At 43.9% G+C, this 24,259-nt stretch overlaps 1 protein-coding gene across 2 annotated transcripts in view; it reads left to right on the top strand.

Moving 5' to 3' along the window:
* Positions 1–24,259, top strand: part of STUM (stum, mechanosensory transduction mediator homolog) — a 121,729-nt gene that overhangs the window by 84,136 nt on the left and 13,334 nt on the right. The gene's annotated exons all lie outside the window — the stretch shown is intronic.

The raw sequence follows: 24,259 nt of genomic DNA, 5'->3' as shown, positions 1-24,259 counted from the left end.
TTTTATACCAGTATCATACTTAGCTACATGTTTTAATGTCTGCTTTTGCTACCGTTTGGTATTACTCACATCATTTTTACAGTTTATGTAGCTACATTGATTTTATCTCCAGTGTAATATTTATTTTGTTACCTACTTGAAGACTATAAAAGTTTTAATGCTATTCCCATCGAGCGCTGTCTTTATGTGTTGTATCCTGCTATCCAATTTTCCAATGGTTGGTAGCTGCACTGGGAATCAGCCTGCAAGGAGATCAGCTAAAAGTAGTTGGATCTGTATGTGCGTTATAATTAATCGAAATTAGTCGATTAATCGATTTAAAAAAAAAACGATTAATCGAACACAAAAATTGTAATCAGTAACAGCCCAATTTTTATATATTATTTCTGATATTTTTTTTGTTTTCCTTTCACAATTCCTTCTCTTCATTCTACGTTAAGTGCTTATACACACCATGGCCCCTTAGGGGGCTCACCAAGTGGTACTTAATCCTGCCAAGCACCCTAATGCCGCATACAGACGGTCGTTTTTTTGTGATGAAAAAAAACGACGTTTTTGAAAACGTCATTTAAAATGATCGTGTGTGGGGGAAAACGTCGTTTTATGTCTTCTGAAAAACGACCAAAAATTTTTTTCGAATTTTTTCGAATTTTTTGTGTCGTTTTTCAAAACGTCGTTTTTTGGTTCCCAGAAATTGACCGTGTGTACCAAAAAACGACGTTTAAAACAATGTTTTTAAACCCACGCATGCCCAGAAGCTAGTTTCAATGGAAAAAAGTGGTGAAACGTAATCTCGCTTTGCTAGAGCATTGTGAAAAAACGATGGTGTGTAGGCAATGTAGTTTTTGAAAATGATGTTTCAAAAACATCGTTTTATTTCATGATTTAAAACGTCGTTTTTTTTTCATCACAAAAAACGACCGTCTGTACGCGGAATTAAAGTGTTTGATTCAGTTTACATTTTCTGTTCAAGGATGTTGCAGAGCATCGGTCTTTAGGGTATCTACAGCTTTTTGACCCACCGGTGTCAATTGGTCCCTGTGGATTGTCCTGGTGGACTTCTCCTTCCTAGACGGTTGTCCAGCTTTGGACAGAAGGCTGCCCCTAAAGACACACTGGCTTAATTGATTTGTGCTTCAACCCAATGTGGATAGACCTAAACAGGTCAGGAATGTATTCCCCACATTAGCTACTTGCCTAGATTCTTGAGTCTCTGAAGTTCCCCTTTCATGCTTTTTAAACTCTGTCCAAAACTTTTTTTTTATTCTGTTTACTGGTTTTCTATTTCTTTACTGTTCAGCCCTGCCCCCCCCCCCCCTCCGCTGTGTAGACCACGAATCGTCAGCAAACTCCCTGTCACACAGACCTCCTGCTGGCAGAGTCAAAACATTCTGTTCCTTGTAGTTCAGATCAGTCCTGCTGGCAGAGTTACTTCAGCATTCTGAACTACACGTCCCATGATGCTTTGCTATACATCCTCACACAGGAAAAAGGAAATTAATACATAGTCCAGCAAACACTAGAGGGAGCCAACCCTACATTAACAACACAGAAAATGTCTCTAAATTATAAGCATAATAGTTGACCTTGGCTACAAACTCTTTAATGTTTTAATGTAAGTGGTTGTAAACCTCAATCATGAAATCTTAGCAAAGCACATCCCTGTATATCTGTAGTGTTTATTTATCTCTCTCCAAAGCTCTAAGCTTTGTTTTTCTCTGGTGCTTCGTTCCTCTGTTATTAGCATAAGTTACTTCTGAGAAGTTTTCCTGACACATGAGATAAATTTGTGTGGGAGAGGGAGCTCGTCACACATCTTGTCTATTCACAACACAGTTCTTTTGCTGTGGGAAGGAGGTGTGTTGCTTTCCTCCAATCAGCTCTCACACACTGTAACTGTAGCCTTTCCGCCCCCTCTTCTGTGATACTAACAGACGCAGAAGGATTTTAACACGTTTCTGCACTTGTACGCTTGTTCTGTCCAACCAGCACAGACCCTACTACCGCCCTTTAAAAGATAACATTAAAAAACAGCTTTCATTGCAATATTCACAATTCAAGATGCCCTCGGTCTGATGGCCAACATCATTCAACCCACTTCCACCGAACCCAGGACCCACCCCCAGCCTTTGATTGGACAGTGAAAGGTACTCTGCACTCACCTTTTTTCAGCAAACTCCTTGTCAACCCCTAAACTGTTTATCTCCTTCTGCTGCTTCCATCCTTTACACTTATACTCTGCTGCAAGAGATCAGGGTTGCCAACTTTCAGTAAATTTAAGAACAATTTGTAAAATCTGTACTTTTTGCATCTGTCCTTGAATGTCCATTACAGACATGTAGGCTGCATGTCTGTAACAGACATGGACAGATGCAACAATTATGGATTTTACAAACTGTTCATAAATTTACTGAAGGTTGTGTAGCGCCTGGTTACTTTTCAAGGTAACTGGTGCTATTGAAATTTAAGGGATAATCAGAGTGTAAGTGACTCTGATTCCAATTGCAATAATTTAATAGGGTCTCTGTTTTAGCTTGGCTGTGCTGTGGGCTCATTCTGTTGTGCCGGGGTGTTTTTCCCCCCCGGGGCGGTAGGTGGCAGCAGTGGAGTTGAGGTTTAGGTGTTCTCTCCCAGCGGCCAATCCGGAGGTTTGGGCCTCGCTGGGCATGCTGGGAGAGGGTACTTATGAAACAGACGCCATTTGGTGGGGTTATTTTCCGGTGTGGCACCCACCTTTAGGGTGGCCACATCACGGCACTCTGACGTTATGGCCTACCTGGCCGGAGTGTGCGTGCTATGGAGAGTTCCTGGTTCCGGGCCTAGGTTGGTCCGGAGCATTTGAGCAGGACGGGGACCCAGTGGTCGACTGGGTTCCTACTTTAAGATCCCAAGCGAGTTTAGCTGTTCGGTGGAGAGTCCATATGAGAAGCGCCAATGAGAGGCTGGCGATCCAATAGGATTCCGACGAACCACCGGGGATCGAGGTGACTGGACACTGAAGGATTGACTTCTCTTTCAGTCGGTACCTGGGTGACGTTAAAAAGAGGATCCAGGCGAAACTTTACCTAGGAGGGTTATCTCCGTATCTACAATCAGATACTACGCCTGAATCTGCTGTTCTCTTTTTCACCTCTATCCCTTTCATCACCTGTTCACTGTTTTTACCCGGCTGGGTAATATAGAGCACATAAAAAGACATTTATTCGTGGACATTCCTTTGTTGCTGCTGTGTGCATTATTCATCCCTAGACATTCGGAGAGAGCCATGAGGTAAATCTGCCATCCCATCTATTATCAGCGGCTCCTTCGGGGGTGAGCGCTACAATTTGCCAGGCCTGCAAGAGGCTGATATGTAATCAGATTCAGGTACTTGCATTGTTTCATTTTTTGATGTGTTAATATATAGAATGCTACATTAAAGGGGTTGTAAAGGTTTGTTTTTTATTTTCTAAATAGGTTCCTTTAAGCTAGTGCATTGTTGGTTCACTTACCCTTTCCTTCGATTTCCCTTCGAATTTTTGTTTATCTTTGTCTGAATTTCTCACTTCCTGTTTCTCCTCAGTAAGCTTGCCCCCATCATCCAAGCCGTTCTGGATGGGGGTTAGTCAGCATGCTCGCGCCCTCCCTTGGGACTATATCCCTGCAGGGAGACACTGTTGTAGTCCCAAGGGAGGGGTCTGAGCATGCTGACTAACCCCCAGCCAGAACGGCTCAGATGATGGGGGCAAACTTACTGAGGAGGAACAGGAAGTGAGAAATTCAGACAAAGAAAAAAAACCTTTAGAGGGGAAAGCTAAGGAAAAGGTACGTGAACCAACAATGCACTAGCTTAAAGAAACCTATTTATAAAATAAAAAACGAACCTTTACAACCCCTTTAATTTCTTCCCCCTGAGGAAGATACGTCACATTCCCGGTATCAACACGCGTTGGGGAGGGGACAGGATGAGGGCAGGAGACAACAGAGTGTTCTCAGCGTTGAAAGGACACACCAGCTCAGCGGCCACAATGGTTTTCATTTTATCTGTATAGAGTGGTGCACTGCAGCACCCACTAAATGTGAGTACCCTATTAACGGGGCTAGTGTTGTGTATCAATAAATATACTTTAAATGATATCACACTATCGAGTTTCCTCTGTTATACTTTCATGTGGAAAACATACCAGAACTCAGCCCAGGATCCCAGCACAGACACTAAACCCAGAGGAGATTCATATGCGTGTATTTGACCAAGCTTAACTGCAAGGTCACACGCTTTAAGGTGAGCGCACACACTGAAGGGGGGAGCACCTGAGTGGACACAAGAACATGTTTGCTTATCACCAATATAGTCTGTGGATCTGATTAAATTGGAATGGACTTTATATGTGTTATTTTTATATCAACGCATGTTATTGCATGAAGATTTTATTCACGTAGCACTTTAGTGCACTGGAACACTTTGTTTTATAATATTGGAGCACTTTACAAGGATTTTGCTAATAAGATGATTTGAGTTTATACACTGTATTATATGGATGCACACAATCACTTTATTATCACTAGGACACTTTAAGCATTGGATAATGTTCTAACATTTTATATTCTTAATTATATGATTTATAGTAATTGGTGAAAGCACACACGGAAGTAGAATATTTATTGTGGTTATTACATACTTAGATCAAGATAGTGCAGCACTCTCGTCTGTATTTAATGCCGCGTACACACGATCGATCAAACTGATGAGAATGGTCTGATGGACCGCTTTCATCGGACCAAACCGATCGTGTGTAGGACCCATCAGTTATTTAGCCATAGGTTAAAAAAAAGCAATCTTGTTTTAAATTTAACCGATGGATACCTAACCGATAGAAAAAAAACGATCGTTTGTAGGCACGTCCATCGGTTAAAAATCCACGCATGCTCAGAATCAAGTCGACGCATGCTTGGAAGCATTGAACTTTTGTTTTTTTCAGCACGTCGTTGTGTTTTACGTCACCGCGTTCTGACACGATCGGTTTTTGAACTGATGGTGTGTAGGCACGACTGACCATCAGTCAGCTTCATCGGTTAACCAATGAAAACAGTCCATCAGACCGTTTTCATCGCATGGACCGATCGTGTGTACAGGGCATTAGTTTGTTTTGCAGAGTCATATGGGACGTAATCAGTGCTAGCAGCTGTCTAGATTAATCAATTGGTATATATTTATTATAGATCGCAAGATGTTTATTATTTAGTACATTAATTTGTTGCTTTTATAATTCGGCTTCAAATAACTTACTAATAAACCCTACTGTTTAATCATAACCATGTTTGTCTCCATAATCTTGCAAATCTCTTTGCAAATAAAGAACCAACCAACTGACAAACATTGTAGGATAAGTATTATCATTAATCCAAACACACTTGTAATAGGCACACTCCGCAATGAGTCCATAAAAGGTATGGAGGTCTTGTGCCACAATATCTCCAATATCTGAATTACTCAAGTATAATTTCAACAATCATCCAACAAGGATGATAGTGTATAAAGTACAGAAGTCTTCTAACGGATGAAACTAAATTACTCTTGTATGTATATTTCTTGTCTTGAGATACATGATGTATGGATCTATACATATTAAGACTGATTCACTACCCGACAGGTTAACTTCCAAGATGATTTCCCTTTGGTTGCAGAGGAATCTTTTTCAATATGGACATCTGGGGCCGGATTCACATACACTTACGCCGACGTATCTACAGATACGCCGCGTAAGTGCACGGATGCGCCGTCGTATCTATGCGCCTGAGTCTGCAAGCAAGATACGCCTGAAATTTGGCTTCATACGTCCGACGTAAGTTTCCTACGCCATTGTATCTTGGGCGCATATTTACGCTGGCCGCAAGGGGCGCTTCCATTGATTTACGCGCCGAATATGTAAATGACCGAGATACGCCTATTCACGAACGTACTTGCGCCCGTTGCTGTAATATACGCCGTTTACGTAAGGCGTACGTCCGGCGTAAAGTTATTCCACCTTAAGGAGGCGCATTCCATGCAAAGGTATGGACGACGGAACAGCCGTCGAATTTTACGTCGTTTCCGTAGGACTACGTGAATAGGGCTGGGCGTAGCTTACGTCACGTCGTAGGCAGTGATTCGACGTATCTTATGGAGTATTTTAGACGTGATTCTGAGCATGCGCACTGGGATGCATCCACGGTACGACGCATGTGCCGTTTGTTCGGACCATCATTTGCATGGGGTCACGGTTCATTTAAATGGATCACGCCCACCGTCCACCTACTTTGAATTAGGCGGGCTTACACCAAATAATTTACGTTAAGTGGCGCAACGTAGGGAGCGAGTGCTTTGTGAATACTGTTCTTGCCTCTCTATGTTACGTCGGCGTAGCGCATATGAGATGCGCTACGCCGGCAGAAAGGTGCGCGGCTCTACGAGAATCCGGCCTCTGGGGAACCCAGTTTCTAGGATTCTGTTGCCCTTCGATGAACTCAGAACTAAACATGACCTCCCCCGTAGCGCCCTTTTTGGTAACCTCCAAATCGGGCACTACGCGCTCACTGTTGCCCCAACCCTTCAATTCTCTAAGCCATCCCCATTTGACGCCTAATCTTATCAGGTCCTACACAGAAAGGGTTGACTTCGGACATATATAAGCTTCTAAACTCTATGATATGCTTTCTCAGGGGAAACATAGCTATATGCCTAGATGGGAGGAACACCTTGGAGAGGAGCTAACCCTTGAACAATGGGCCATCATATGGTCTTGGTCGGCCAAGAGTTTTATGTGTACTCTTTACAAAGAGAACACATACAAGGTACTCTTCCACTGGTACCTAACTCCGTCACGCCTGCATGTTATATACCCATCGGCCTCGGATCGCTGCTGGAGGTGTCTCCAGGTCCAGGGCACGCTACTTCTTATTTACTGGAGCTGCCTATCCCTCCAGCCCTATTGGCATTTGGTCCAGGGACTGCTCCACTGGCTGTTCGAGGTAAACATCCCTCTCTCCGCTATGTTCTTCTGGGCCTCCCCCCCCCCCTAAACTTTCCACACTGGCCAAAAAGGTGGCCACACAAATTTTAACAGCAGCCAGATTACTAGTAGCCCTTTACTGGAAACAAAGAAACTCTCCGTCTCTATCTGATCTGTATTCCAGAATTAAGGATGTGAAGGTCATGGAGTCCATGACGACTAGACAAGCGGACTGGGTGGACCAACATACGCAACATGGGAACCGTGGCATCAACGAATAGACCCCCCATAACCTCATGAAACCCCCCCCTCCTCCATTTTCTATAATGCGATCGTGGGAAGTCCAGGAGAGATGCGCCATACAACTTCCTCTGCTTTCCAGAGAACAGTTTCCCATGCAGCCTGAGCTGTGTACATCCACATTCACGTGATGAACTGACAGAAAGTGCGCAAAGCAATAATAGGAAGGAGAGTGTTCCTGGAGGGTGTACTGCTGGGTTTTGTTGGATGCAGCTAGACTAGTTTCTCAGGAACAATGTCAGTTAGAGTTAAGAAATGTACGAAGAGTGGTGATTCTCTAGATAAATAATTGCAGGATCTGAACATTGGAGTCTCAGCCTATAGGTTAATGCAGCTATTTATGATCTTGAGACCCATAGTCATGGACTGGCTATTAAAAAAAACTTATGTTGTAAACCAAAATCCCCTTGATTTTTGATTTGTTTTTACTTGTATTCTTTGCCAACTTCTGGCGTCTGTGCAGTTGACAGTTTCTTTTTTTTTTTGCTGACTATGACTACGGAGGCACCAGCTTTTCTTGACCCACTTTTCTCCATTTCACTTGCGAGCTCCCATCCACAAACATCATCCAGCCACAGGAGACAGACAGTGCCCTGCTTGATGTGCAGCCTTTAGGCAGATGGCTAAATCACCTCCCCAGAGCTTCAGCGTCTTTTGCCAGGGGCTGTCTTAGTAGAGATTTTTATTTTTTTTTAATGAGCCTCTGGTGTCCCCTTATACTAGCATATTCTCATTTACCCCCTTCTGGGATGAGAAGAATTGGGGAGGGGGGACATTACCTACATTTTAATAACAGAAGACATCCAGTTACATTTTACTGTATAAACAGAACTCAGGTCTTTTTTTAGCTTTGTGTGTCAGGAAATTATCATACAGAATGTGAACAGATTTCTTTCTGTGTTGTTAAAAAAAAAAAAAAGGTCATTGTCTGGCATAAAAATTGAAGAGGCTGGTAGGCGCTGTGCGATATTCCTGTGCTTCGCAGCTTCTGCAGAAACCTGTCTCATCCATCAATGAACTGTGAATTATTTTTGTTAGGGTCCTAAGCCAGAATGAATTAGGAAAACATTTGGCATTAAATTTACATTTATTTAGTTTTACTCTGATGGGTGCGTGATAACTCATCTGTGCAACAATACTTCATTGGATTATCTTTGTTTAAGCTAAAGAGTAAATTTTAGATTCTTCTTGGGTGGCAATTAAAGATTTATGGAGACCTATAAGGAATTAATCTGTTCAATCTGGCTATTTACGTTCACCAGTTTGTCACCACTTCCATCAAACTCCCCCCATTCATAACTTCCTGTGTCTGCCTCCTCTCATTGGGCAAATGTACTTTATTATTTTAAATGTACTATGGATGTTTGTAAGAAGGTCTTTTGTGGGGGTGCCTTGACGGAGCTCTGTAGCTCACGCTGGTATTTGCAAATGTGTGCAAACTAAACTCTTGTTTTTAACACATACTGTTATACAGGACAATTCGGTTAGGTAGCAGGCTGATTGGTAAGTTGAGCTGGGATTTTCTTTAGTTTAGTTTTGCATGCGTTGCCCTTCCATATGCTCCTTGCTGCAAAGGCTAGTTATAGGTAAGGGCAGTGGCCATTTGTTTTTACTGTTAATCTAGTCAGTCCCAGCAGCTGAAGGCTTACCTAATACTTCCAGCTATACATTATGTGCAGGCTCAGAGACAGGCACATAGAGCCGGATTCAGATACATTGGAGTATCTGTCGGCGAGGCGTAACGTATCTCAGATACGGTACGCCGCCGTAACTTAGGGCGCAAGTTCCGTATGCAGAAAGAACTTGCGCCCTTAGTTACGGCGACGTAACGTATATGTGTGTCGGTGTAAGCCCGCCTAATTCAAATGGGGATGATGTGGGCGTGTTTTATTAAAATTCACTGTGACCCCACGTATTTGAAGTATTTTACGAAATCCCAGTGCGCATGCTCGAAATTACGCCGCAAGTCGTCATTGCTTTAGACGTGAACGTAACTTACGTACAGCCCTATTCGCGAACGACTTACGCAAACGACGTAAAATTTTCAAAACTCGACGCGGGAACGACGTCCATACTTAACATTGGCTACGCCTTATATAGCAGGGCTAACTTTACGCCGAAAAAAGCCTAACGTAAATGACGTAAAAAAATGTGCCGGGCGGACGTACGATTCTGAATCGGCGTATCTACCTAATTAGCATCTTCATCGCGGAAATATACGAAAACGCCACCTAGCGGCCAGCGGAAATATGCAGCCTAAGATACGACACTTACACCGGTCAGATCTTAGGGAAATCTATGCGTAACTGATTCTATGAATCAGTCGCATAGTTACGCATAGTTACGACCCCGCACACTTAGAGATACGACGGCGTATCCAGAGATACGCCGTCGTATCTCCTTTCTGAATCTGGGCCATAGCCTCTTTAACTCCTCTCCCCACAATCCCCTGAGTTCCCGCAATCGCCTGGATTCCTTGACATTCCCAGGTGATATACGTTTGCCCAGGGCTTGACAAAATCCGGGTGCCCGGTCGCAATTGCGACAAGAAATTGTGACCTGGTGCCGTGGAAGATTAGGCCTGCAGAAGGCCGCCAAGCCGCTGCCTCAATTACCGGCAGGCGCGGGCCTTCCGCGATCGCCGGTAATTGAGGCCGCGGCTTTGCGGCCTTCTGCAGGCCTAAACTTCCTTCTGTGATTTGGCGCCATCTTGCGGTGGCCGTTGGCATTACAAGTAGTTATATCACAAGTAGCAAAACAGCAGTTCTAATGTGTTTTTCATCTCCTTCCCTCTAATTAGAACCCCCAAACATTATATACATTTTTTATTCTAACACCCTAGTGAATAAAATGGCGGTCATTGAAATACTTTCTGTCACACCATATTTGCGCAACGGTCTTACAAGTGCACTTTTATGGGGGAAAATACACTTTTTTTTATTAAAAAATTAGACAACAGTAAAGTTAGCCCAATTTTTTTTATAATTTGAAAGATAATGTTACGCCGAGTAAATTGATACCAAACATGTCACGCTTCAAAATTGCGTCCGCTCGCGGAATAGCAACAAACTTTTACCCTTTAAAATCTCCATAGGCGACATTTGAAAATGTTTACAGGTTGCATGTTTTGAGTTACAGAGGAGGTCTAGAGCTAGAATTATTGCTCTCGCTCTACCAATCACGGCAATACCTCACATGTGTAGTTTGAATACCGTTTATATATGCGGGCGCTACTCACGCATGCGTTCGCTTCTGCGTGCAAGCTTGCGTTTTTTGGCTCCTAACTTTTTTAGCTGGCTCCTAGATTCCAAGCAAATTTGTCAAACCCTGCGTTTGCCCACCCTTTGCGTCTGACAAATATGCAATGAGACTGCACCCAATGATGCAGAGGTGGCTGGGCATGTGGTCTTCAGCCGAATGTACGTTTTTCCAGTTGTTAGTCCTGAAGCTTGGGCAACTGGGCAGGAGTGCTTCTTTGCAGCATGCTGACAGGGGACATGCTCTTCTACTTCTACTTGCAGCACACCAAACTTTAACAGCATAAAATAGTATGTGAGCAGTATACGATACTCCAGAGGTGTTTAGTTATCTCAATTCCTCACAACAGGGACATATGCCTGAGGCAGCCATGTGACCCTGTGGCGTAATGCGTAGGGGAGGGTCTTGCTGATGTCACAGTGTAAGGAGAGACCAGGAATTGCGGAAACTAAACACCTAGGGAGTATCGTATACTGCTGGACGATTTCACATATTATTTTACGCTCTTAGGCCTCGTACACACAATAGGTTAGCCAGAGGACAACGGTCTGAAGGACCGTTGTCTTAGGTTAACCGATGAAGCTGACTGATGGTCTGATGTGCCTACACACCATCAGTTAAAAAACAGATCGTATCAGAACGCGGTGACGTAAACCACAACGACGTGCTGAAAAAAACGAAGTTCAATGCTTCCAAGCATGCGTTGACTTGATTCTGAGCATGCATGGGTTTTTTAACCGATGGTCGTGCCTACTAACGATCGGTTTTGAGGAGCATTTTTATCTGGCCCTGGAAAGGACGGGCGGTAAGTTTTGGTAAGAGTATATCTGCATGCGGTGTATGGCACAGGTACAGTAGTGTGTGTGTGTGTGTGGGGGGGCTTAAGTGGGATCTGCATGGTGAAGAGTGGGGCCCAGATTCTCAAAAAAGCGCCTATCTTCATACGGGCGTAGCGTATCTCAGATACACTACGCCGCCGTAACTTAGAGCGGCAGGTCCCGTATTCAGAAACATCTTCCGCTCTAAGTTACGGCGGCATAGTGTATCTGATATGGCGTAAGCCCGCCTAATTCAAACTAGGCTGGTAGGGGGCGTGTTGTATGTAAATGTTTTGTGACCCCACGTAAATGACGCTTTTATTGAACGGCGCATGCTCAGTATCACGTCGAATTTTCAAATTAAATTGCGCCCGCTCAATGCCTAGTCGACGTGAACGTAACTTACGTCCAGTCCCATTCACGGACGACTTACGCAAACAACGTAAAACATGACGCTGTTCCGACGTTTTCGACGTCCATACCTAACATGACTTACCCCTGCTTTATGAGGGGTAACTTTACGCCGGCGTATGTCTTACGTAAACGACGTATCTTGATACGCCGGGCACACGTACGTTCGTGAATCGGCGTATATAGCTCATTAGCATATTTGACGCGGAAATCTACGGAAGCGCCCCTAGCGGCCAGCGGAAATATGCACCCTAAAATACGACGGTGTAAGAGACTTACGGCGCTCGTATCTTAGCCGAATTTATGCGTGACTGATTCTAAGAATCAGCCGTCGTAAGTCCTTTGAGAATCTGGGCCTGGATCTTTATTTTTGCATTTATGGGCACTATTTTATGTGAGTACAATTATTTTTATATGTAAGGTTTCTGATCTTTTGACATACTACACTATATCATTTTTATTTTTTGGGAATGGAGAGCTGAGGAGCACTGATTTTGAGATTCTGGTGATTTCATCAAGCTCTATATGACCCATTAATTCACAAATTGTCAAACTATCTGGTGAGAGTTTAAACATTTTTACAAAGAAGGAGGAAGAAAGTATTGCACAGAAGTATTTTAGTTTTGGACTTTTTTTTACTTTATGGTATTGCACATTGCACATACATACAGTAGCTCCCAACTGTTCCTGATTTCGAGGGACTGTCCCTGATTTGGAGCAATGTCCCTCTGTCCCTCTTTCCCCCTCATTTTGGTCTGATCTATAAAGTTGTATATAAAATGCACTTTTTATCCTTCAAAAAGTGTTTCCATGTGCTAAACCTTTCATCCAATCTCTAAATTACTGCATTTGTAAATATTAAAAACCAATAAAAAAGGAATAGTAGTGGTGCAAGGAGATGTCCCTCATTCCCATCTCAAAATGTTGGGAGGTATGTACATACAGTATGTATAGGAATTATTTTTATGGACACTGATATATAAGCTCTGGTGTATATATACTCATATTTATGATACTTTTCCAGGGGTGCAGAGATCTCCAGCTGCTGAGGTATTCATAGGGAATTGTATAAATTTACCTGGGCACTGAATACAGTAAAATCTTGGTTTGCGAGCATAATTCGTTCCAGAAACGAAAAAAAAAAATCCATTTTTTTACGGGTATAAAAGAGAAGAGAGGCACCTCTAAGTGTAGCAATAAGTTGCTAAATGTTGTACCTTCATTAAATGTAACCATATTGCTACACTTAGAGGCTCCTCTCTTCTTTTGTATACTGTTGAGACATGATGCTACTCTTATATCAAGACATCGCTTGTATATCAAGTCAAAATTTATTAAAAAATGTAGCTTGTTTTGCAAAACGCTCTCAAACCAAGTTACTCTCAAACCAAGATTTTACTGTAATTTATACTAGGAGCTCAATAGCATGAGGAAGACCCAGTCACTGTGGAGAGCATTTCTCCAATTGCTACTACACTTCAAGTGGGGTGGCCGTGCATCTCCAGCCACTTGCCTTGGGCAGTGGCCTGAGACTCCTTGAACTACCCAATTGTGTTTCCAGCCCTGAGATCCCTCTAGTCTCTGTTACTGATTCCATGCTGCGCATGCGCATGTGAAGCTGGAGATCCAATAGGGTCTCGACAAAACACCGGGGATCGTGGTATCCGGACACTGAGAGGCTGGTCACCTGTCAGTCGGTACCTAAAAGCAACTTGAAGGAGATCCAGGCGTAATTCTACCAAGGGGGTTCCTCTCCGTAAACCACAATCAGGAGGTTTCTCTCTGAATCCATTCCAGGGGGTCTGTGGCAGAGACTTTTCCTAAAAAGGTTCCAGTTCGTTCCAGGAGGGTCTGTGGCAGAGACTTTTCCTTAAAGGTTCGAGCGATACTCTGGCTGCCAGGTCAGTGAGAGAGGCCTGTCCAGGTACGCTATTCCCACTCAAGCAGGAGCGGCGCAAGAAGTGCTACACGCGGGAGCAGGATTGTTTCCCTATTGCTACGCCTGACTTTGCTATTCTTCTTCTCCTTTTAACTCTACCTTCTTCACCACAAGTTTTATTGTTTTTACCCGGCTGGGTAATAAAGAGCACAGCAAAAGACACCTGTTGTGGAAATTCCGTTACTACTGCTATATGCACCATACACCCCTAGGACGGCGGAGGTGCCATGAGGTAACGTGCCACCCAAAACAAACCAGCAGCTCCTTCGGGAAATACCAGAAATATATTGCCAGAAATACGGTGTCCTTATCACATCCTGTGAGGTTATATTTCTTACAAGCTATCTTCTGTATACTACAAATGGGGATGAAGAGAATAGGATTTGTTTGTAATCCAAATGATGTGGGCAGCCTAGGGTGCCCACTTTTCTCCATTATAGATACAGTATGGTGAACAAGTGCCATAGGACAGGACGTGTGTTACTGGCAGGGTTCTTGGTTGCACATTGTCCTGTGACCTTGGGGTACATACCGCAGTCGCAATTACAGTGGTAGAACCCCACAACACTCTTGCAGGGATTTTTACTATCAGTATTGTGAAAGCTTTTGTATACTGCAGGAAGTTTGGTTAGTACAACTTCAGCGAGTGCTTTCTGCCAGTCTGAAAGCCAATTAAAGTACATTGATATCACAGCATTATAGCACTTTGCTTAATGCTGCTAATGATGGGATTATTGCTAATCTCTTTAGGTCCAACCGCAGACAGACACTATTTTCCTTTTATTTTGTGTATTTATGAGCAGACATGAACTGACCAGACTGGGAATGATCAGGCACCTACATTATGCTTTTTTTGTATTTCATTTTTTACTGAGATAACTTAAAGTGTTGGTAACCCTATAAAAAAAAATTATCCTTTTCCTTTAAAGCATGAACAACAGCACAGTGTTTGTGCTGTGTTATTTATCTCCCTGTATCACCTGAAATACCTGGCTGATTCCTGATGCCTGGTTCTGTCCTCCCCACTGTAAACTGACCACAGTTTATCATGGCTGCTGAGCCCTGACACCGTGGTCAGTTTACGTGCCTCTATCATCCGCAGCTCTCCTCTGTCCTCCTTCCCTCCTTCCTCCCTGCCTGTCAGCTCCATCTGCTCCCCAGCCTCCCCTTTGCTACTATCATAACTCAGTGTTCTTTCTACCATCCCCTCTGTTATAGTAAATAACCTGCCCAGTGTATGTGTTTTAAAAATAATAATCTGCTATATACCTTTTTCATAGCGCTGCTTAGCGCTCTGGTGATTGGCCGCTTCATTCCTCCTCTCCTCCTGGCTGACTTCAGTGGGGGATTCTCGGCCCCTCCTGCTTTGCTGTCAGAACGAGAGGGGGGAGAGGCGGCCGTCCACGTGAGCGCCGAGCAGCGCTATAAAATAAGGTATATTGCGGCTTATTTTTTTAAGAACCACATACACTGGGCACCTCATTTACTTTAACAGAGGGGATGTAGAAAAAACACTTAAGCAGCGTACACACGACCGTTTTTCATGACGTGAAAAACGCCATTTTTTAAATTGGTCGTTCAAAACGGTCGTGTGTAGGCTCCAGAGCATTTTTCACTATGTAAAAAATGGGCATTAAAAATTTAGAACATGCTCTATTTTTTCTTGTCGTTTTTCTCACCCCCAACCTGGAAGGGAAATTTCCTGAAAAAAAGAAAATACTTACAGTTTGAATGCCCCTCGTCGGTGTCTTGCCCGGCGTCCATCGGCGGCCTTGTCCGGTCCGTCGTCCATCTGCGCCCTGGTGGTGTCCTCCCCGCTTCTCCTGTGCTGTTTCTGAGTCGATCCCCGCTTCCCGCTCTGTGTTTGAATGCCGCCGCCGACATATACCGAGCGCAGTACACTCGGGCACGCTCGGATCCTTTCGCATAAAGGCTAGGAGGCGGCACAGGGCTTGACCGGGAGGGGAGCCGAGCCTGGTCGAGTGTACCCGAGTGTACTGCGCTCGGTATATGTCGGTGGCGGCATTCAAACACAGGGCGGGAAGCGAGGATCGGCGTATATCCCACATCCATGATTTTCCCCTTATTCTAAGGGGAAAATGTGCGCGGTATACGCCGATAAATAAGGTAAGTTATGAGATGGGAGCGCTCATTCTGGTAAAGCTAGTGTTCGTAATGGAGATAGCACATTCATCACGCTGTAACAGACTGAAAAGCACGAAGACTGAAAAGCACGAATCGCCTCTCACCAAACATTTACTAACACGCGGTAACACAAAATCAGCGAAAGCAGCCCAAAGGGTGGCGCCATCCGAATGGAACTTCCCCTTTATAGTGCCGTCGTATGTGTTGTCCGCACTTTGCCCGAGCATTTTTTTTCACGATCGTGTGTATGCAAGGCAGGCTTGACAAGAATCACGTCGAGAAAAACTTTGTTTTTTCCATTACATTAAAAACGGTCGTGTGTACGTGGCATTAGTGGCTTAACAACCACTTTAAAATGCTTTAAATGCTTTGTTTCATTTTATTTTTCTTATTATTATTTTATTTCATTTGTTTCATTTTTTTTATTTATAGAGGATATTCCACCTATACTGAAATATTCAAATTAGACACAGCAATAAATATTAACATTACAATAAAATTCCATCCTTACAAGTCTTCCTCACTGCCGCAGTTTTGTCAGGATTATTTCGATACCGCACCGCTATCTTGGATATGGGAGTTGGCTGGTACTTCCTGGTGTTCACAGCCGGTGTCTTGGAGACATACTGCTAAGGCCAGTCATAGACGGTTTTGTCTTTTATTCGCAAAAAAAATAAAAAAAACGCAGAGGTGATCAAATACCACCAAAAGAAAGCTCTATTTGTGGGGGAAAAAATGACCAAATGTTATTTGGGTACAACTTTGCATGACCGCACAATCGGCATTCAAAGTGTGACAGTGCTGAAAGCTGAAAATTGGCCTGAGCAGGAAGGGGGTGAAAATGCCCTGTATTGGCAAACAATTTCAGAATAATGTTCCTCAAAATACTTTAATTATAACATCATCTACAGTATATATAATAATATTATCAAAAGATTCTGAGAATCTGGAGAAATCTGTGCACAAGGGACAAGGCTGATCACAATACTGGATACCCGTGATCTTCGGGTCCTCAGACAGCACTGCATTAAAAACAGGCACACTTCTGTGATGGATATCACTGCATGGGGTCAGGAATACTTCCAAAAATAACTGCCTGTGAACACAGTTTGCTGTGCCATCCAAGAATGCAAGGTAAAGCTCTATCATGCAAAGAAATAGACATATCTGAACATAATCCATCTCTGTTCCAAAGCTCATTTAAAATAGTCTGTTGCAAAGTGGAAAACTGTTCTGTGGTCAGATCAATCGAAATTTGCCATTTTTTTGGTAACCATGAAGAGAAGAGAGGGAACTTGTGGCTTGTTATCAGCATCTCTGATGGTATTGGGGTGCATTAGTGTGTATAGAATGGACAGTCTGCATATCTGAAAAGGCACCATCAATGGTAAAAGATGTATCCAGATTTTAGAGCAGTGTATGCTCCCATCCAGACAACACCTTTTCCAGGAAGGCCTTGCATATTTCGGCAGGGCAATGCTAAACTGCATAGTGCAATTATGGCATGGCTTTGTATTAGAAGAGTACGGGTGCTTAGCTGGCCTGTCTGCAGTCCAGATCTTTCACCAATTGAAAATGTTTGAAGATCCAGGACTGTTGGAATCCTATATTAGGCAAGAATGGGACAACATTCATGTTCCAAAACTCCAACAACTGGTCTCCTCAGTTCCCAGACGTTTGCAGGGTGTTGTTAAAAGAAGAGCGGATGATACACCGCTGTAAACATAGCCCTGTCCCAACTTTTTAAGACGTATTGCTGCCACTCATTTCAAAACTACCTTATTGACTAATTTAACCCCCCTGACGGTAAACCCGAGCGTGACTCGGGGTTGGTTTTCAATGCTAAGATCGGTAACCCCGAGTCACGCTCGGGGTGGACGTGCAGCGGCACGGCTTACCTTTCGCTGCATCCACAGGCAAGTTACTCACCTTGTCCCTGGATCCAGCGATGCCACCCGCTGTGTGAGCGAGCGGGACCTCCTCGCTCGATTCACAGTCCCCGTGTGCCGCCGATCTCCGTTCCCTGCGACGTTACGACGCACGGGGGCGGAGAACGGCGCCAAATTCAAAAAAGTAAACAAACACTTTACATACAGTATACTGTAATCTTATAGATTACAGTACTGTATGTAAAAAATACACACCCCCCTTGTCCCTAGTGGTCTGCCCAGTGCCCTGCATGTACTTTTATATAATAAAAAATGTCATTTCTGCCTAAAAACTGTAGATTGTCCTAAAGTGTCCCTTTATGTCAAAAATGGTTTTAGATCAGCTAGAAAACAGCGATAATAAATTATAATCACTTGCAGAAATGTGCGATAGTGATTTGTGGGGAAATTCGTCATAAAAAAAATAAAATAATGACAGCGACAATTCTGCAACTGCAAATTTCAGTGATTTTGAGTTGATTACATTATTGAATAATTTTTATTATAATTATATTATTATTTGTTATAATTATTTATAATTATTTATTATATTATAATTTATAATTTTGTTTTAAAAAAAAAAAATCATACCCGGGATGCCTACAAGACTCTTGCTTGGTCAGATTTAAGTGAGTTATTTCTAAAAATTACAGGCCTACAGTATAAAACGCCAAATTTCCTTGCAAAATAATTGTACCGCTTTTGGTATGTAATTCCAGACAGAATCATACCGCCAGGGAGGTTAAAAGGTACAAAAAAAAAAAATACTGTAGCTGCTGACTTTTAATATTAGGACACTTACTGTACCTGTCCAGGGATCCTGCGATATCGGCGCCCCAGCTGATTTTCAGGTCAGCTCCCGGGTGCAGTCACCGCCATTCTAGGCAAGGGAAACCATCAGTGAAGCTTCATAGACGGTTCTCTACTGTGCTTGCGCTCTGCACTTTCTAACTGGACCAGCTGAAGGAGGAGGAGGGGGCCCGTACTTCCAAGGGACATCGCAGCAGACTCCTGTAGGTGGGGAGGAGTCCCTGTCGAAAACAGGTACCCATCCCCCCCTCCCCGCTGAAAGGTGCCAAATGTGGCACTGGAGGGGGGGAGGAAGCAGATAAGCGGAGCTTCCTCTTTTGGGTGGAATTCTGTTTTAAGCTGTCTATTTGCTGTAAACAAGAGCCCTCATAAATCATAAACTTCCTGGCTGGGGTCTCTAAGCCTCGATTCACACTTTAGCGATGTCAGACACTGCTGTGCAAATCACATGCTATGTTTGTGTGATGCGAATTCAGCCATACATATTGTATGGCTGAATTTGCATCGCATTCGGACCTAAATCGTGTAGGACTCTTTTTTTTGGTCCACACTGGAATCAGATCACATGGCTGTTCACATACATGTGATCCGATTCTTGTTCGAATTCACAGTTCGCACTGCGATCTGCAAACCGATCTGGGGGTGTCATTAACTTTATTGACACCCACAGTGGTTCACAGAGGGCAGTGTGAGCCGCCAGCGATTTAGGAACCTGCACTGGATTCGCAGGGTTTCCTGCATTGCAAAAGAGCCAAGCCTAAAGATGAAATATTCCATTACCTTTTAAAAAAAAAAAAACATGAAATATTCTTGCATTTAACAATATTTTATGTTAACAGAAGAACACTGATGCCGCGTACACACGATTATTTTTCGGGTTATAAAAAATTACGTTTTCAGGCTCTAGAAAAAACTATGGGCCTAATCCACAAAAGGGATACGCCGGCGTATCTACTGATACGCCATCGTATATTGTTTCTATCTATGGAACTGATCCACAGAATCAGTTTCACATAGATAGGCAGAAGATCCGGCATGTGTAAGGGACTTACACTGTCGGATCTTAGGATGCAGTACCGCAGCCGCCGCTGGGGGCATTTCTCGTCGAAATGCCGCTTCGGGTATGCAAATTAGCACTTGCGGAGATCCACGAAGCTTTTACGCTTCGTTTTTTCTCCGTAAGTATTAGTTTGCTGTCGCAAATTTAGGGCTGCTTTTACAAAGTGTAAAGTTAGTACACCATGTAAAAGTAGACCCTTCTTTCCCGCGACTCTGTCAAATTTCTTTTTAAAAAAATGTTTTTCCCGCCGCATCTTTTTTTTTTCCCGACGCAACTTTTTTTACCCGCCGCGATTCACAAAACTCGGCGGAACGTAAAACCGCGCAAAGCACGTCGGGAAAATCGCGTCGGGAGCATGCGCAGTACGTCCGGCGCGGGAGCGCGCCTAATTTAAATGGGACTCGCCCCATTAGATTAGGAACACCTTGCGCCGGACGGATTTAAGTTACACCGCTCAAAATTTCTAGGTAAGTGCTTTGTGGATCGGGCACTTAGGTAGAGATTTTGGGGCGGTGTAACTTAAATGGGAAAAATTACGTTGCGCCGGGTTTTTGTGGATTAGGCCCTATGTTTTTTCAACTTGATCATTAAAACGGCCTTGCCTACACACGATCGTGAAAAAAAAAATGCTCTAGCAAAGCGCGGTGACGTACAACACGTACGACGGCACTATAAAGGGGAAGTTTCATGCGGATGACGCCACCCTTGGGGCTGCTTTAGCTGATTGTGTGTTAGTAAAAGACAATTCACGCTTTTCTGTCTGTTACAGCGTGATTTATGTGCTTACTCCATTACGAACGGTAGTTTTACCAGAACGAGCGCTCCCGTCTCATAACTTGCTTCTGAGCATGCGCAGATTTTTCACGATTTTTACAACCTGAAAAACGACAACGTTAAAAACGTTGTTAAAAAATAGAGCATGTTCGAAAAAAAAATTGCCCATTTTTTAGAAGCCGAAAAATGCTCTGAAGCCCACACATAATCGTTTTTAATGACATAAAAAAAAAACGTCATTTTTTAGAACTCGAAAAATGATCGTGTGTACGCGGCATAAGGCCATGTAGAAAAAAAAAATAGTTTCCGATTTTCTGAGATAAATTGTCAGAATTATGAGATAACTCGGGTATTACTTTATCTAGAATTTCTGACATTATCTCAGAACTCTGAGTTATTATCTCAGAATGCATTAAAACTAATTTTATTGATATATCGTCTCAAAGTTTTTAGTTTTTCGTTTTTTTAACTAAATCCATATTCATAATATAAAATCTTCCTGATAAAATAATAATAATAATTTTGTTTAGTTTGGAATATAATAAAGAAAATAAAAATGCATTGTGTGTCGAGGTTTTTTTAGTTAAAGCGGTAGTTCACCCCCCCCCCGACACGATTTTACCATCGAGACAGGCATTGTAGCGCGAGCTACAGTATGCCTGTCCCGATTTTTTTAACCCCGGACTCACCTTGTAATCGGACATCGTAGATTTCGGCTCCCGCGGGGAATGGGCGTGCCTATGGAGAGGGAGGATGATTGACGGCCGGCCCTGGCACGTCACTCTCCCCGAAGACAGCCGGAGTAGGTCTCAGCTCTTCACGGCGCCTGCGCACAGGCTATGCGCACGCGTCGTGAAGAGCCAAGCCTATTTCGGCTATTTCCGGAGAAGCGTGACGCGCCAGAGCCGGCCGTCAATCATCCTCCGTCTCCATAGGCACGCCCATTCCCCGGTATCTTCGATCTACGCGTACAAGGTGAGTACGGGGGTAAAAAATCGGGACAGGCATACTGTAGCTCGCGCTACAATGCCTGATTGTATGGTAAAAGAAAAAAAAAAATTTTTTTTTCGTTGATAGCGTGAACCCCCGCTTTAATGAAAATATTTTTTTACAGTGAAGCCTTCTCTATATACTGTAGTTTCTAATTATATATGTACATGGGGCAGTTGTAATTGCTAATAACATAGGGCAGTATTTAGTTCCAACTTGGTAATGCAGCACACATATTTTGTTACTGGTTTCTGTTATGTCAAGACAAATCTATTTTCATGTGCTTTGCTTTTTAGTGCACATCTTTCTGTCTTCTCAGTACAGAGTCTTGTGTGGTTTGTCTTGTAATAGTTTTAGCGGTACCCCTGTAGGGGCTGCTGGTAATTGTGGTCCACCTTTCACCCTTCACAGCCAGGCAAACTAATCTTCAGACATTCAGTAATCAAGAAGCAGTCCTTGTACTTTGTTATTTTTTTGTTTTATTGAAGGGGTTATATCTTGCATATGGTAGATCTGGGATGCCTAGTAGATTGTTAAAGCAATATAGGGACTGAGAACTATATACACCTCCGGTATATACAACTTCTTCTCTTCCTCCAGCACATGCACTTAATTGCAGAGTATCACTCCCAGACCAAGCTAAAACTGAAGTTGAGGCCTGAAACTGACTCAGCCAGGCCCAAAGAAAATGCCCTTTGCAGACAGAGACCACAAACTCCTACGGTGTAGCAACATTGGTAGTCTTAGTACTAGCTGTCCCACGTGGCTACTGATCCCATACCTCCCAACTGTACCGGATTGCGCGGAAAATTCCCGGGACCCCCCCGCTCAACAACTGTGATCCGACCCCCCCCCCGCTCAACAACTTTGATCCGCGGATCCCTCCCCCCGCTCAACAACTTTGATCCGCGGACCCCCCCCCCCGCTCAACAACTTCGTTTGGGGGGTATGCTCATTTGTCCCTCAATCTGAAGTTGAAAAGTTAGGTATGTGATCCCAGTACCACCTCTTCAGGCCCTGCCAGCCCTCCTGGTTGCAGCTGCCTATTTCCACTGCCCATGCCATCATAGTCCTCTCCACTGCTAGCACCCTGCCCTCTTAGGTGTGCCTCGCAGGCCTCCTCACTCTGTGTCACTTACCAGCCCTCCTGGCTGTTCCTGTTCCTCCTGGAGACTTGCCTGGCAGTGTTCTCCCGCTGTCCTCTTTGCCCCTGTGCCTCCTGACTAGGACACCTCTGTGGTTTTTGGAAGGCCCCATCCGCACACAAGCCCAGGTTGAAGGTCCCCCCCCCCCAGACTAGGAGCTCCCTCAAAAGCCAGGACAGCCTAACACTTCATCTCCAGCTTCCACCCAAACAACTCCTCCCCAACAGGGCTGACACGGAGTACTTGAGGAGGCCTTAGTGTGACCACATTTCCAAACTGCCATTCAGGGACACACCCCCTCTCTCACCTTCCCCCCCAAAAATATGGGGGCGGTCGGGGGGAAATGTAGTTTTAGAGTTGATGGGGAATTTGGCAGCAGGTTATTTGTCAGGTGAATGTGCCAATAAACACCAGATGCAGTGCCGCTTGCCACCCATAGCCTGCCACCAGATGCAGTGCTGCTGTCACTCTGCATGAGCCACGTTTGCAGGGTGTTGAAAGGAGTGGAGTCACTATCTGGAGAGTGAAGATCACACCAGTCCCTGCTGCTTGCCACAGCTCTAGGTGCCAGATAAGGAGGAGGTGCTGAGGTGGGTGGGGAAAGCACTGCTGCACTAGGCACAGGCCTCGCTCCTGGCCTCATTGTCTGAGAGTAAATTCACACTGGTTGCAAGACACCAGGCAGCGCCGGCCCTAGCAACCAGTTCCGGAAATGTGGTTACTAGTAAGTAGAGGGTGTCCTCTACTTCATTTCGGGACACTGTATTGTCCCGTAATGAAGGTGCCTGGGACCCAGGACAGACATGTAAATTGCGGGACAGTCCCAGGCAATCCGGGACACGTGGGCACCCTAGGAGGCCTGCCCTCTACCAATCCAAGTTTTTTGAATTCGTCAGGGCCCTCAGAATACTCCAGGGAGCTCAATCTCACCTCTCCCCCTATCTTTCCAGAAGGTTTCAGCACGTTCTGGAAATAAGTGGGAGGTCTTAGTGATGCTGCCTGTGAGTCACCCAGCCCTCCCTGAGTCACTCAAACCCTTACCCAGAAAAAAAACACACACACAGGCTTGGCTGCCAGCCAAGCATGAAAATGTGCTGACTGAGGTTTCTGACATAAATAGTGCTACTAGAAGGAGACAGATCTACATGTGTACTTGTGACCCAGCATGCAAGTAAAGTAGAAAAGTCACATCTGTAATTACTTTCAGATAACCATAAAAGGTTAGTTCACCTTTACCATAAACTATGCAGATAGGGAATGTCTGTAGATAAAAATTTAACTGTGCAGCTTTGCCTAAAGTTGAATAATGTCCTTGCTGTAGATGTAGGCCACTTATGTACCTCATAAAGCCTGACTTGAATACTTCTGGGCAGTTTCTAAGGATGTTGCTAAGAGGGGCCTGCTGTTACTGTTCATCTCCTCCATCACAGGAGTGCAAACCTCCCAGCATTTTGAGATGGGAATGAGGGACACCTACTAGCAATAGTATGTAGGCATATGACACGCCCCCTGTCACACCCCCTTAAAGGAGAATTAACCCCCAAAAAGGTTCATTAAATCCACAAGGGCTTTTTTTTTACCACTACTATTCCTTTATATTCCCTTTTCAAATTTACAAATGCAGCAATTTAGAATTTGGATGAAAGGTTTGCCACTTTGAAACACTTTTTGAAAGATGAAAAGTTCATTTTATATACAACTATATAGATCAGA

The sequence above is a fragment of the Rana temporaria genome, chromosome 4 (genome assembly GCF_905171775.1).
Source record: "Rana temporaria chromosome 4, aRanTem1.1, whole genome shotgun sequence".
In the NCBI taxonomy this organism is placed as follows: Eukaryota; Metazoa; Chordata; class Amphibia; order Anura; family Ranidae; genus Rana; species Rana temporaria.
This window is presented reverse-complemented; position numbering and strand designations above follow the sequence as displayed.